The sequence below is a fragment of the Oculina patagonica genome, chromosome 2 (genome assembly GCF_052425735.1).
Source record: "Oculina patagonica isolate OP01 chromosome 2, crgOcupat, whole genome shotgun sequence".
Lineage (NCBI taxonomy): Eukaryota > Metazoa > Cnidaria > Anthozoa > Scleractinia > Oculinidae > Oculina > Oculina patagonica.
In genome coordinates, this window is record NC_135759.1 from 12,693,564 (window position 1) to 12,710,783 (window position 17,220).

Genomic DNA, 17,220 nt, shown 5'->3' on the forward strand with positions numbered 1-17,220 from the left:
GGATGGCAGAATAGCAAGACCGTTGTTTCTTTTCTCGGTGATCCACGCGAGCAGGTCACTCTGTAACTCCGGCCATGCAGCCTTCTTTCCGCGGTTCGCACACTTTGACCGCAGCTTTTTCTCCAGGTTCTCCTTACTTTTTCGCCACAGCCTAACATTGCTTCCACTGACACCAAATTTACGTTGTGCAGCATGATTTCCGTTTTGCTACGCAAACTGAATGATTTGTAATTTTTAATTTCTGATATGGTGTAAAATATAGCCTACAGTACTTACAGAACAATTACTTAGGTTACCTACATGACTTAACTTACAATTACTTACATTTTTACATTTCACTGCATTAGAATTGCTTACATTCTTCACACTACTTAAACTAGATACGTTACTCACATGCCGGTTACATTACCTAATGTACAATAAGTTACATTTGTTACGAAACGTACTACAGTCAAATCTTGGCAAAATTTCAAGATTCCCGACAGGATTATGGCCACCGGGAACTTCGTTTCCTGCCAGGAATCCTGGCCAATATCCCGACGGGATTATGGCTGCCGGGATTTTTATTCCCGCCAAGAATCCCGCCAGGATTCCTGTCGGGATTCACGCCAGCCCATAATCCCGGCAGGATCCCAGTCCCGTCCCTCTGGGATCCTCACCAGGATCCCGGCAAGATCCCAGTAGGTTTATTACAAGGGGTGACATGTAAATAATTTTATGTGAAACAAAAATGTGCATGAATCAGTTGTGAAAACTCGACCTTGTTCCCTGAAAGAGAGAGACCCTGGGAATGAGGTAAGAGTAATTTGTTTTTGATTGACATGTGCTAAATGGCGTTTTAAAGAACCTTTCTGTCAGCACGTTTACTGTTAAATGTATGAATTAATAATTATTGCGGTTTAATATCAGAATGGAGTGAGTGAGTGATCCAGTGATTGATGAGGAAAACACGTCACTTCAAGAATGATCACTACACCTCATTGCCTTTTGGTAATGAGTAAACTGAAACACTGAGGTTAAAACTCGGTGGCCCTTGTGGCCACCTACATGCATGCACGAGCTTATAAACTACTCCGCGGGGAACCCATGCTGGGTCACCGAAAGCCCAGCAGTAATGGACCCTAACTATAAATTATTATATTATTTAGCTTCTGTAAGCTTAATACTTACCCTGACACTTTATAGTTATTATTATTATTATTATTACAAGTGAAACCGGTAAAAGCAATGTATAATTATATATCCCATAGAAAACAGGTTTAAATGTGAAAATAGATTAGTGTGTATCAATCAGATTAATCTGCAAATGCCTACATTCTGCAGTTCCAGAAAATATCCATACCCACCCCAAGGATGGTCATTGGGAATTCTCAGGGGGATGGGGGTCTCAATAGTTTAAAAGAAAGTATGAAGCTAAACTGGAAATCCCAGGGGGTGGGAGGGTCCAAACCAAAGAACTATCCTTGGGGGAGGTACATGTATGGATATTTTTTGAAACGACTCCCTGTGGAACCAAGCCTGTGCTGCAAAAAAAAACTTGACACATTAACTGGACACATTAACCTGGAGTAACATTTATGGTCTGCCATAATAATAACGTAAATTCTCAATTCTATTTCATTATTTAATTTGCATGTTTTTATTGAAACAAAAAATTTTTGTCATTAACCTCAGAATGGTTTTAAAACTTACATGTAATTGTCAGTATTTACATGTAGCCTTATTGGGTTCTGTGATGTTCATATTATATAAGGGACCGGTCATTATTTATGTAGAAGGGGGGAGGGGAAAATATGTTGGAAAGATCAAAATTTCTGTAAGGTCCCCCCTCCAGGCCATGTTAGTAGCAAGTGACCCCCCTTCTTTATTCCAGGCATAACTAATCGATGATCAATGACATCAATTGGTAATCAATGAGTAATCGATGGGTAATCAGTTGATTAGTCATTGATTATTGGCGATGATCAATGAGTAATCGATGAGTAATCGAAGCCCAAACATTTTGTGGCCTATCGATTACTCATCGATGACATCGATTACTCATTGATGTAATTGATTACCTATTGATGTTATTGATTACTCATCGATGACCCATCGATTACTCATCAACTATCATACTGCACACAAGACACATTCCTTGCTTTCTTGTACCTTTTTTGTGATTTTTTATCTATGTTAGTCATATTTTGCTTTATAACTGGCATTCTTATTGACGAAATTACGTCCTCAGAAAAGGTCAAATAACCTTCTGACATATCAAGACGTGAAGGGCTAATCACAAATACAGATGATATTTCAATATTTCACTTTACCCAACTCTTTATTTAATAACAAAACAATTGAACAGGAAAACCAACCAGTCTGGAAATGAAACTAACAAGTACGGAGACTGAAGAATCGACTACGTGGTTATAGATTTTGTTCGGTGGATGTTTGTCAGCAAAGTAAAACTGCTTCGCGGCTTAGGGAGACAGCCGTCATAAGCACTTACATTACGCACCGGAACAGCTGCAAGCACTTTTACTTTCTGTACTTTTTCCACGTGTAACCATGATACTGTTAGATTGTTATGGCGTGTACAAGCTTGAGTATGAAATACTTTTACAAGTTCCGGTTTTCAATCACGAGACTATATCGATGAGTAATCAATGCAATCAATGACTAATCGATGCAATCGATGACTTATCGATGCAATCGATGACTAATCGATGACCAAAAATTTTGTGGCCTATCGATTAGTCATCGATTACTCATTGATCATCGGCAATAATCAATGACTAATCAACTGATTACCCATCGATTACTCATTGATTACTCATTGATTTCATTGATGTCATTGATGTCATCGATTAGTTATGCCTGGTTTATTCAGTATTTACGTGATGACCCCCCCCCCTCACCTCATATCTCCCTTTATATGCCTTAAGTAATTATTAAATGCATGTTACATACAATCTTAATTGCACACTTGTTCTGATGCACAAAGGCTGGATCAACACTTAGTCAGCCAAGGCTTCTTTGCTATGGATACTACAGTATTCCAGCAATAGGGCAAATTTTGGATGAGTTACGTGTATAGTACTCATAACTCAATTATTAACTCCTTAACTTTGGAAAAGTGATAGTTTTTACAAATTATGCTCTCATGGTGAACACAAATGTAATAACCATCAAAATATAATTCTTTTCCAATGATTTTCCGAAAGTGTAAAAGAACTACTTTCTTGTTGTTATATCATGTTTTATTACTTCTTGGGCTATTGCAGTGATAATCATTATGTAAAAAGAAATAATTTCAGTCAAACAAGATATTAAAACAGATAGGTCTGGATTCTTTATTTAACTAAAACTTGAGATAACAATGGAGTTTAGAGTGCAAACAGTACTTCTGTAAAATACAAATCACTAAAGTTGTACATAATTATAGTGGAGTTTAAACAAAAGAAAACAATAGAAATAGCATAAAATTGTACAATTTAGCATCACTGTTTCACTTATAGTGTTTGCACTCTTCTATTTAACTGTTTTACCCACCTCAAACTGCTGGTCCCCCCCTAAACTTCTTTATAAAAATTTCTAGCCCCCCCCCCTCTTGCCACTCTGAAATAGCCTTCACCCCCCTTTTTCTCCCCCCCCCTCTACATAAATAATGACCGATCCCTAAAGAGCCATAAATGTCACTAAAGTATATTCAAGTTTAAACTGGCAACATGTGGGAATCAATCATGTGACAATTTTATTACATTGACACAGTGTGTATTTTTGAGTTCATTTTGACTTACAGGAATGCCCTTCCAAAGTCTTCAAGTCACCTGTAAATAGAAACAAAACAAACAAAAAATTATTTTTTTTATGAATTTTGGATGAGTTACGTGTATATAGTACTCATAACTCAATTATTAACTCCTTAACTTTGGAAAAGTGATAGTTTTTTACAAATTATGCTCTCATGGTGAACACAAATGTAATAACCATCAAAATATAATTCTTTTCCAATGATTTTCCGAAAGTGTAAAAGAACTACTTTCTTGTTGTTATATCATGTTTTATTACTTCTTGGGCTATTGCAGTGATAATCATTATGTAAAAAGAAATAATTTCAGTCAAACAAGATATTAAAACAGGTAGGTCTGGATTCTTTATTTAACTAAAACTTGAGATAACAATGGAGTTTAGAGTGCAAACAGTACTTCTGTAAAATACAAATCACTAAAGTTGTACATAATTATAGTGGAGTTTAAACAAAAGAAAACAATAGAAATAGCATAAAATTGTACAATTTAGCATCACTGTTTCACTTATAGTGTTTGCACTCTTCTATTTAACTGTTTTACCCACCTCAAACTGCTGGTCCCCCCCTAAACTTCTTTATAAAAATTTCTAGCCCCCCCCCCCCTCTTGCCACTCTGAAATAGCCTTCACCCCCCTTCTTCTCCCCCCCCCTCTACATAAATAATGACCGATCCCTAAAGAGCCATAAATGTCACTAAAGTATATTCAAGTTTAAACTGGCAACATGTGGGAATCAATCATGTGACAATTTTATTACATTGACACAGTGTGTATTTTTGAGTTCATTTTGACTTACAGGAATGCCCTTCCAAAGTCTTCAAGTCACCTGTAAATAGAAACAAAACAAACAAAAAATTATTTTTTTTATGAAATTGCTATTTTCCAGCATGCAGACTGTATATTAAAATTAAATGGCCTTTTTCAGTATGTGAAAAAACCTGGCTGCTTTTATGTTGGGCTAGTGGGTCCAATATTTTTTTCCACTTGCTAGATAGCCAAATGACATTTATGCTTCAATTTACCCACAAACTCTCAAATTGTTAAACAGAATGAAATGTGTGCTGTGCTCCGTTCGTATAGGCAATGCAAACAACGAGATGGAGAAAAAATGGCTATGTGAAAATTGACACATAGCCGGTTTATTAAACTCTGAATATCCAATATGTTGTGAACTCAAACTTTCGTTACAAACATGTATTGCTGTCGAAGGTGAGGGCAATAAACCAATACAGCAATATAACAACCATAATTACAAGAAAGAGGCAGGAATGGGGAGGAGGAGGGTTGGTGAAAAAGTTTGTGTGTCAACGAAATCAAAAACACGACATCCATTATACGACACCTCTAAATGCGACATTTAGTCGACGACGCCATCTTGAATTCAAAATTTAAATCAGTACCCTCGCTTCCATGTTCCAGCCTCTCTCTGAAAACAATGGCTAAATCGCTCATAAAAATTTTATTTGCGGCAAATAAGGTATTTATGTATTTTAATTTTTTGTTGTGCTTGTTTCGAAAGAAACATGGGACTTTGGTTAAGCTTATATGTAATGGTTTTACTTTGCCCAGTCTTCCTGGATCATGAAAAGAAGAAATCAATTTTCTTTGCACACCTCCTTTCATAAAGTATTGCAGAAAAATGTCATGTATTAAAAAAGAGCCATTCCACTACAAATAAGTAGGACATTGGTTAGCCTAAAAAGCTCCCTGGTTATCCTAAGCAGTATTCCAGTTAGCCTGAGTATAGTTAACTGAGGTGGCTTGAGGTTATGATATTAATTTAATTTAAGTTAGGTATTTCTGACTTGGATGGCACTTATGTGTCATGAAACAATTTTGCGAGCCATGCAAGCCATTCCAGTTAGCCTACATCGGATTCCGGTTAGCCTACATAGTACTCTGGTTAGCCTTAAAAGCACTTTGGTTGCCAAAGGATACATAATGTTGCTTACAGTTAGCTTTATATTGGGATTAGGGTTTTCTGGCTTGCTTAAGTTTAAGGCCTGACACATTTTTATATTGCTACTGAAGGTCATCCAACAACTGAAAATACAGGCCTTAAAAATGTCAAACAGATTTTTTATAAAGTAGACAAATGTCTGGTCAAAAAGCAGATCTTAAATGCCTCAGGTAATGAATGTGTGTAGAGAGAACTGAAAGGGAATTGCTAGAATTGACTGTCACATTAATATGTGTAAAACTAAGAGATCAACAACTACCTGTAGTGAACTTGTTACAATCCATAGTTTCACTTACTGAACAGTAACCCAAAATGTTCTGTCAAAACATTGGGCATTTTATTAGTCCCAAAAATTACCTGTAGACCACAAAATGCAAAGGAAAGGTAATATATATATATACAATAAAACATCATGGGAAGAACAAATATTAAGTTAAGAAATGGTCTCAGATATTAAACTTGCCCAAAGAGGCATTCCAAAACGTGAGTAGCACTGTTTAATTGAAGTCTAGATTAGCTACCAGGTTAACTGCAAGAAGTCTGTAGTCTAACTTAAAAAAATAGAGATCACACTGAGCTGAAATGTTTCTTCCAATTTCAAAGGGAACACATCAAATTTTCCTGACTTAATTTTTCTTTGCAGCCTAGAATGGCCACTTGTTCAATATTTTGAGAAACATTTTCGCACGTAAAAATAATGAAAGGATGCAATTGTTATTAATTTGAAAAACAGTAGCTTAAAATTCAGATGACGAACATAAATAAACAGGTGCATGCCTCGACGAAATGACTGTCGCCTCGTTCGAATCTCACTATTTACCTATTCTTTTAAATTACGCCTAGCCCGGCTTTAATTCCAGTAAGCTAAATTGATAATCATGAGAAACGTCGAAGACATCAGCTTTTACCAGTCTAAAAAATATCATTGTTCAATGAGAAATGCTCACCTTTAAGTTTCTGTTACCCACGTTTCTACTCATTCCATATTCTTCTTTATCGGGAATACAAATGAAGAAGGTGTACCCTACGTTTGGGGACTCGTTTTGATCGCGTCAAGAAGAAAAACATCGTCAAAACTGTCCTCCATAACTTGCAGAGTCGACCGCAGAGTCGCCATTTTGAAAATAACATGAGCCCACAATAGGGTCCGCGGGGAATCCGCTGAGATGACCCCCAGCAGGGGGGAGGGGGAGAGGCAGCTATTTAACTTCTCCCCAGGCCCACTCCTTTCGTCTGAAAGAAATAACGTTCAACCTCGCCAAAACCAATTGAAATGAGAAGAAACTGACAACGATATCATAAAGAGCATACACTCCTTCCTTTGGCAAAATTTTCTTTTATTCCTAACGCAAATGGTCGTTGAGAAGAAAGCCAACAAACTTTTCAGTTGTATTTTTTACTGCCGTCCTTCTTTAGGAAAAAGTAATAATGGCCATTTTTAAAAACACTATTTAGAAAGCTACAACTTGGCTTAAAAAAATCTTAAGAGAGAGATACAGGTAAAGTTTTCAAGCGAATTTAAAACTGCGGTCCGTTCTGGTCACGTGACTGATGACGTCATAACAATAAAAGTGATAAAAATGTACTTAACATATAAATATCTACCAACATGTAATTTGTTTCTTCCTCACATTTAATGCAACGCCAGATACGCACTTGTACCCAGACTCCCATTTTTTGAAAATTGTACAGAGCCCCCTTAATATTAATATTTTGTTCGGTACCCGGCAGTCCAAAATGCCTCACACCAATGTGCTTTAAACTGCAATGACTGTTTTTTCAGTAACAAACTATTTTCGTCACAGTGAGCAAATACAAACTTCTGAGCAAAGTCACGTGACTAATGACGTCATTGACATACGACTTATACAAGAAGTACTTTATGGTAAGGGATATTTCTAAACGAGGTACTACTTCTACTGACTTCAAACTGACCAAGTTATTTGGCATTGATGATTTTTCAGTTGCAAAGGATTTTGGGAAGGTTTTTATCATAATTATATATTACTTTTATAATTATTATTATTATTACAAGTGAAACCGGTAAAAACAATATATAATTATATATTCCATAGAAAACAGGAAAATGTGAAAAGGTTAAAAAAATAGATTAGTCTGTATAAATCTGCAGCTTACTTTTATAAGTAAATGCCTACATTGTGCGGTTCCAGAAAATTCGATACTCACCTCAAGGATATATGGTCAATGGAAATTCCGAAACGGAGGGAGGGCGCAATAGCCCAAAATTTTAAAATAAAGTATGAAGCTAAACTGAAAGTTCCAGGAGGTCGGAAGGGTCCATCCTTGGGGTAGGTATGGATATTTTTGGAACCACACATTATAAATTTAAACTGCCATTAAGGTCTGGACACACTAGGGGACACGTCGCTGCAACACGTCGCGGCGACAGTCGCCTAGTGTGACATGCGACAAACTATGTTGCTGCAACAGAATTTTGTCCCTGCGACGTGTTGCACGAATTCAAACTGGTTTGAGAGCACGTCATGTATTTTCGCCATTTGAATATGGAAAACTAGTTTGCATTCCCACTCTTCCAAATTCGCTGTTTGTGCACCAAACAAACACCTTGTGGCAGCGACTTAGTTGTAAGCAGTACACATGGAGCGACTTGTCGCCGCGACCTGTCAAGTCGCATAAGTTGTCCCGACCTTTACACTATTAAAGACACTTTAGCCTGTGCTAGAGTAAATTTACGGCCTGCGATAATAAGTTCGTAAATTCTCTGTAATTTCATTATTTTTATTGAAACAAAGGAGCAATTGTATAATACCCCGCCATTATTCGTCTGCTCCCGTGGTCCACAGTCCGCAGCGAAATTTTGTTGTTAAGTTATATTTCACTCATAACGCAGTCCGCAGTCATGCAGTCCATTGATCAAAATTGGATTTAATTGTTATATAATCACCTGCCACCGCGGTCCACAGTCCCATAGTGGTTTATTTGAAAATAATACAAAGTCTGCTAATCGCCTGCCACCGGGGCCCGTAGTCCCGTAGTCGATTCTAAGAAATGCTAGTAAATGTTATAATCGCCTGCCACCCCGGTCCGCAGTCCCGTAGTGGATTTAAGAACAGTAGATATCCTGAACACAATATAAAGGCTAACCGCAAGCAACCAAATCGCAGTCTGTAGTGTACCCAGAATTCTACATGTTAACAATATATAGTGTTGCCCTTACAAATATAGATAGCTAACCGTGAACAGGCTAACCAAAGTGCATATTAGGCTAACCGAAATGAATAAGTAGGCCTCTCTAAACACAAAACATTCTGTCCCATATGTTCACTATGGGACTGCGGACCACGGTGGCAGACAAGAAATGCGTGACTACGCAGTGGCAGGCAATCTAAACACCAAACTTTTTGTGTTGGACTGTGGACTGTGGTGACATTAAAATCAGTTCAGCATATGCATGAAATTTTGATATTTGTATGGTGGCAGACTGCGGACTGTGGTGGCAGTCATTTCAGTTATGCAAAAAAAGTGCCGGGGTAATCTACAATCATGCCAAAACAAAATAGTTTTGTCATGAACCCAGAATGGTTTCAAAACTTACATGTAATAAAGTGTCAGTATTCACATGTAGCCTTATTGGGTTCTGGGATGTTCATATTACATAAATAGCTATAAATGTCACTAAAGTATATTCAGGTTTAAACTGGCAACATGTGGGAATCAATCATGTGACAATTTTATTACATTAACACAATGTGTACCGTAAACACCCGCAGATAAGCCGCACCCGCAGATAAGCAGCACCCTGAGTTTAACAACTCAAATGTTGGAAAAAAAGTTTTTTGAAAGTAAATCAAAGAAAATCGAAAGTCGAATCAAAAATTCAAAGTTGAGTCTTTAGGAAGTCTTCTTCATCGAACGTAAACTGGATGAACATTGAAACAGAAAATACTTCAGTCTTACCCACAATTTGAGCTCTTTAATATAATGAAAACCAACTTTGACTTATTATGGGTGATCTTTTTCTGGCATTTGTTGACAGGTATTTCTTCATTCAACGTAGTTTTTCCACAGATTTTGTGTCACAACAACAAGAACTTGCGTTTGCCAAACGTTCCTAGCTTAGTAACCAGGCATTTGGTCGGACGCGAAATACCGGTATGGGACTAGGGCGAGAACAATAATAATAATAATAATATCTTTTATTTAGACACGATAAATTTACAGCATAGCTGATGTGGTCGTGTTTAAGTTACCTAAGAAATAATCATAACAAAAATAACACTAAGACAAATACGAATACTAACTAAACTTATTTACAATATAAAAGATATTTACAATATTTACATGCACTAGCCTATTTACAATTTTCTATTTACAATATCGAGATTTTTGAGGGCCTTCAGTACCCTATTGAAGGATGCTAAGCTTTCTTTAGCCCTCCAGGCATTGGGCAAATTATTCCACCTTTTTGCGCCAATGTATGAAACTGATTTCAGTTTAAGGTTAGTTTTTGGCTTGGGCAAGACTAAGCAGTTCTGACGTCTCAGGTCATATATACTATGCTGCTTCCGAAAAAGAAATTGGATACCCAATGGAGCAGTTCCTTCAAATACTGTGTATACTAGAGTTAGAATTTTAGTGTTATAGTTAGTTTCTAGCGTTCGCCAACGTAAAGCAAAACAAGAAGCTCTTAGAGCTTAAAACTGCACTGGTCACGTGACCACTTTAGGTGAGTCATGTGGGTAGGGGACAAAAAATGCACCCCCCCCCCCCTTCCACCCATTCCCTTTGCCTGCGTCTAATAATGTTGCGACTGACAAACAAAATGGTAAGAAAACACCTTGTGTGACATTTCATGGTTGACTAGTTCCATCCGCAATTAAATATTTTTCTTATATGCTAATGTTATATGCTGGCCAAATTTAATTCGACAAATTAAAGAGATTTGGGAGCCATCTATTGGAGATAAACTTGTTGCATGAAGAGAGTTTCGTAATCAGTTCGACAAATGTTCCATCAAAGTGCAAAATGAGAAAGAAACAATTGGTCATCTTACTCGTGAATACTCGTGGTTTTTTCTCGCTCGTATAAAAGTATCCTGAATATTACTGTTAAAGTTATAGGCCATTGTTGACACTGCCAACAGTATAGGAGCTGTCAAACTTGCAAAAGCAATGACTGGTACTCTCTTGTAGTTTTATGTTATATTAATTTACATAATTTTCCATAAATTTGCGGCACCTTTTCCGAATGTTCCAGCAGATAAGCCACACCCCCGCTTTCGAACGAAAATTTTTGGAAAAAAGGTGCGGCTTATCTGCGGGTTTTTACGGTATTTTTGAGTTCATTTTGACTAAAGAGGAATGTCATTGCACTCTTCATGTCACCTGTAAATAGAAACAAAACAAACAAAACCTGTTTATTTTGATGAAATTGCTATTTTTCCAGCATGCAGACTGTATATTAAATGGCCTTTTTCAGTGTGTGAAAAAAAAACTGACTGCTTTCATGTTGGCTAGTGGATTCAATAATTTTTTCCACTTGCTACATTGTAGATAGCCAAATGACATTTATGGATTTTTATTTTTTGTTGTTGATCTTTCCAGAGAAACATGGGACTTTGGGCAAGCATATAATGGTTTCACCTTGCACAGTCTACCTGGGTCAGGCCAGGAAGAAATCAATTTTCTTTGCACCCTACCTTTCATTAATCATAATTTGCAGAAAAAAATGTCAGTCTTCATTTGAATTTTTTACATTGCTAGCTGTAGTTTAAAATGCTACTGAAGGCCATCCAACAACTGAAAATACATGCCTTAAAAAAATGTCAAACAGCTTTTTGTGTTTTGCTGCAGCCGCAATGGCTGCAAGCAAAACACATTGAGAGCTGAAGTTTGTGCCGTAAGGGACGTAAGGTGTAAGTGCCGTAACAGAGGAGAAATCTGAACTACCGATGTCAATCAAATCCATGAACAAACAAAATCGAAACCAATGAACCGTAGCGCTGATCGCATTCGAAGTTACGGGCCAAAGTATTCGAACGCAAACCACGTTGGACACGTTGGAAAACAGAAAACCGATTTAAAAGTATATCGCATTGGGAAAGAAAACAAACTGTGGCGCGACCACTCCAGTTTTATGAGAAAATTATTCTGCAGTTTTCATCATTTACGAAAAGAGCGAAGACTTGGAACCTCGCCGAAGGTCATAAATATTTTCTCCAAAGGACCGGTTAGTGCACAGTTTGTAAACTTTCGCTTTGAAAATAAACTTACCCTCACCTTGTCTACACTGTCTACAGCATACTAGTACTGTATTAACTCTGAACTTCATATTTTAAAATAAAATGTATGAACGTGTAACTTGTCACGCAAAGACAGCTGGTAGGCTGCACCGCTAATTGTAGCTGTATTCGAGCTATATAAAAGACAGCTAGAAACGAATTAATACTAGTAACATCACAATGGGAAAGAAACTTATTCAGTGGTGCACACCGTCGAAAACAAAGAAATATTAAAGGAAGTTCTCATTCACCAGATTCACTGCATCAGATGCAACATTCGTCAGTTCGTGTTTAAATGCGTGGCGACCAGTTTGTTTACTAGTTATTAAAAAATAATACGGTCTTCATTTAATAAACAGTTCATCCTTAAATTTCAGCTTTTCTACGACTGACAGGTAGGTACTATAGTATAAGCCCCGCTAAAATAGCTGGAAAGGGAAAGTTTTTTGAAAAATGAATTTTTGACTGCCAGACGCGCTGGCGCCACATGTTTATTTTGTGAAGATTAATTAAACGCCGTGAAAAATAGAATTTGATGTCCAGCGAGCCACTGCATCTTCGGCTACGCAGTCCTCAGTGAATCCTCCAACTTCACAAATTTCTAAAACTTTAAGAAAACGAACTTTCGCAGAATCAAAAATTGGTCCTTATCGATCTTCCGATCTTGTTGTGAAGACACTGAAATTCGACGAGTGTTCATGCGTGAAGGGATGACTGACGAATGATAATAATTATTTGTAAACTTTCGCTTTCAAAATGAACTTTGCGTTACGTTCAACGCCGTCTTTCTGTTGTTGTACGCCGGTGCGCGTGCGATTATTTATAATTTCTGAATTTTGCATATTTAACTCAGGGTGACACAACAAGTTTGTTAAGAGTTAGTTGTTCCAGTGTTTAATTTGGGTGAAAGTGGTTAAAGAACCACTGTCTTGTCACTAATAAATATATCACATTGAGTTCTTATAAGGTCAATAGATTCTGTCTTTTTCGTTGTTGTTAAAACGCTACCATTGTGACAATGATTCCAAATACAACTAACGGTAACCAGTGAGATAACGCCACTAAAAGAATCACATTGAGTTCATTGAGATTTTTTTATAATGTTAAGAGTTACTGTTTTTTATCAAAGAGACAATCATGTCAGACATTACGTTAACTTACTAGTAATTAAATTATGTTTGCTGTCTTTGATTTCAACATAACATTGATCAGTAAAATTATCAGGATTGAATTAACACAAAGTGACTACAATATAGTGCAATTATTAACCTGCACACAAGTGACAGACAATAAAAGACGTTGGATTTCAATCTCGACTCACTTGTCTTTCATCAACATGTTCCCTAAGACTTTGCTGTAGCAGCAAAACACATGGACCCATTGGGGCCCTATTTTTTATAACGTAGGCAAATGTCTGGTCAAAAAGTAGATCTTTTAAAAATGTCTCAGGTAGTGAATGTGTGAAGAGAGGAGGATGGGAATTGCTGAGATTGGCTAAAGAGATCAATAACTGCCTGAACTTGTTATAATCCATAGTTTAACTCACCAGTAATTCAGAAAGTCCTTAGTTCTGAATTCTGTAAATCCTGTTTACAAATTAGACATTCTAATAATCCCACAAATTACCTGTATACAACAAAATGCAAAAGAAACGTCAATCTATGTCTGGCAATACAATACACATCATGGAAAGATAGAAATTTAAACTTCAGAAAAGGTCTCATGACCACACGGTCAATATTTTGACAAACATTTCCTCAGGTATAAATAATGAAAGGATGCGATTCTTATTGGAGTAGCTAATTAACATTCAGATGACAAATAATTATAAATAACAATTACATGCCTCGACGAACTGAGTGACATTACTGTGACACTATCGCCTCAAAATCTACAAGATCTATTTTTTTTTATCGCCGAGCTCAGCTTTAATTCCAGTGAGCTAAGACCAGCTAAGTTTTAGTACGATTCTATCTTTAGCACTTTTATAAATCTTCACATAAACGCCGAAGACACAAGCTTAAGCCAGTCCTCAGGATGTTTGTGCGAAAAGCTTCCACCGTTTCTCCTCATTCCATATTCTTCTCCAGTATCGGGAATACAAATAAAGGATATCGAATACCCTTTGTTTCGGGACTCGTGATCGCGTCAAGAAGAAAGAACATTGACAAAACTATCCTATAGAACTCGAAATTGCAAAATCAAAACACTAGATCGATCGACGCCATTTTGAAAATGCGCCCGCAATACGGACCGCGGGGAATCCGCAAGCAGGGGGGGCACAGCTTAAACTCTCCCCAAGCGCCACTCCTTTGTCTGAAAGAAATTACATCCAACCTCGCCTAAAGCAATTACAATGTAAAGAAACTGATAACGCTATAATAAAGAGCATACACTCAAGCCTTTGGCAAAATTTTCTTTTATTCCAAATGCGAATGGTCGTTGAGTAGGAAGACAACAAACTTTTCAATTGTATTTTTTACTGCCGTACTTTTTCACGAAAAAGTAAGAAAAAGTCTTCCCTGTAGAAACCCTGTGGGAGCCCAGTGGAATCCTGTTTACAGCCCTTTTTAGTTTTTTACAAGGCTGAAAACTAGATGTGGCAGGGTTGTAGCAGGGCTGCAATATAACCTGAGTTAAGAGAAGCAGAGCTGTGACAGGGCTGTAAAGATTAAATGCAAAGTACAACAGGGTTGTAACATGACTGTGAAGATATACATGCATAACAACAGGGTTTAAACAGGGCTGCCAAGTCATACACAGGTAGTAGAACAGGGTTGCAAAATGGCTGTAAGTTATGTTGCACAATACCCGGGTTATAATACTGCACGATAACAAGCAGGGCTGTGTTGTAAGTGGGTTCTAGCAGGGCTGTGAAATTTATATTAAGGGATTTTAGCTTAAAAAAAGGTAACGTTTGCATATTGATCGTTCTTATAAACAAGTCATGACATGTGTAAGTCTTACATCCGTGTACACATGCATCTGCTCAGTTAGCGACTTCAGCTTTAAAGCCGACGAGGCAGTTAAAACAATGAGAAAAATTGAATGAACATAGCTATTAAAGCTTGATTATTTTATTTGCTGTTTCTGTAAATGTTGTTTGCTTCAACAAGCTCTGTACCCTTTGTCATATGAAATTGAGGGTCTTAATATCAAACGGAAAAATCAAAGAATAAAATAGAACCTTTCCTCAGCTTACAAACTTAGTATACTTTATTCCGGTATCATTGGTCTAAATGGATGTTTCCACTTAAATTAAGTTAAAATAAATGTCTTCGCCAAAAATACAGACAGGTACGAAGAATAAAACGCATTATTGTATTTATATTTGGCTCGGCGGCCACTTGAGTTCAAGGATTGTAAAATGTAATAACATTGTGGCAGCTCGCCGTTCGTTCTGCGTGCCACATGTAAATTAGACGTTGGATTGAAACTACAGCACACACTTACCCGGCTCATTGCCTTTGTAAACAGGTTATGTCATTCATTCTTTAGTTTCTTGCTTTATTAATAAATATCAGCAGCTTTCAGTAATATTCCATTTACGTCCATATTTTGCGGGCGGTGATGCCGAAACAGTCCGCCACACAAAAGTCTGTCAAGTCTGCCGCTGTCTGCAGTTTCTTGCATTTGCTCTTTGAAAGTATGATCTCTGGGTTTAAGTTTCGTTAGATTGCACGCCAAAAATCAAATCGGTTTGTTCATGTCAGTATAATCCTGGATAGTAAAAATCCATAATATAAAGAAAATGTTTGTTTTCAAAGACATATTTCCAAACATGCATGCGATTTTCGTGACAACACAAACTGAAACGTGATCTCTGACATATGAGACGTTTTAATCTAATTGGTCAACTTTGAAAAACGTGTTCAGTTACTTGACCGTTTCTTTAGCGGGAATCATCTCTTCTGTTTCTTCATGTGCAGTTTATGTTGGTAAAGCTCAACTCCTTCCTTTCTGCTGCCGGATAAAGGGAAACCGAAAAAAGATTTCCCACAGCGTTGCAAACAATGTAATTACCTGACGTCTTTACATGGTCTGTGGAATCATGGTGGAATGCGTAGCGACGCCGTCGCTTTGTCTAGCTGAAAGTGTTTCGAAGTTCGAAACAGTTGTACGCGTGAAATGAAGGTCTCATCAGCAATCGTGTTCAGCTACAAATTATTTTATTACTGCAAGAAATGGAAAAGGCCAACGATCGATCTTTGCATCGGTTTGTGGAATGCGAAGCGACGCTGTCTCTTTGTCCTGAAATGTTTCTATGTTTGAAACGGTTGTACATTTGTACGCGTGAAATGAAGTGGTATCATCAGCAATTATATTGTGTTCAGCTATAATTTTATTACCACAAGAAATGGAACACCAAACAATCGATCAAGTAAGAGGTGAGCACATTTAAACAGTTTGTATACATGAAAACAAATTAAATGAACACGGCAATCACAATCGCGTGCGAAGACCTTTGGTCATGCGATCAAAGACATGGAGTATCGCATGTTAACCAGTACAACCAACTTTCTATCTCAAGTTAGATTCGTTTATTTACATGTAACTGTAGAGACAAAGAATAGCCATAAAGGTGAATACAAAGGTTAGTTACATCGCATAAACTCCACAGAATTAGTTATAATAACACATTTCCAGATATTTCGGTTTCAGCCCTTAATTTTAATTTCAGTTCCTACATGTATGAAGTTCTATTCAGTAAATTCCAAGTAAGAGTAAGATAAGAGTTCCAGGATAGATCTTTTTTCAAAAATTTTTAAGAAAGCTTAAGTAATTGTGCACTTCATTTATACATGTAACTTAACAAATTAGAGCAAAAAAAAGTCAAATATATAAATAGCATTTGAGTTTCAAATGAACACTGTAACAAAGCGAAGCACTGTCACGAAGCGAATTTGTTGACATTGACTTGTACTGAGTAGATAAAATAAAACTTGCATAATTGTGAATGTATGCTCATTTATCAAAGCAAGCTTAATATATATTTCTTTTGGCAATTCAAACTATTGTTAATTTTCTGGCAATGCATGTATGTTGATTTGTGCGGCAAAACATTAATTTTGAGGGAGGTTTTAGTATACAAGAATCATTTTGCACTCTTGCAAGCAAGTACAGGGTTGCACTAGCCAGGTAAACTAGCTTCTGCAGGGCTGTTTCATGAGGTCTACAGGGACTGCTGGTTTGAAAACTGTGACAG

The 17,220-nt window shown here is 37.0% G+C and overlaps 1 protein-coding gene across 2 annotated transcripts in view; it reads left to right on the forward strand.

Annotated features, from left to right (window-relative positions):
* The window catches only part of LOC144639161 (rRNA N(6)-adenosine-methyltransferase ZCCHC4-like), a 55,247-nt gene that overhangs the window by 17,318 nt on the left and 20,709 nt on the right, over positions 1–17,220 (forward strand). The window lies entirely within an intron of this gene.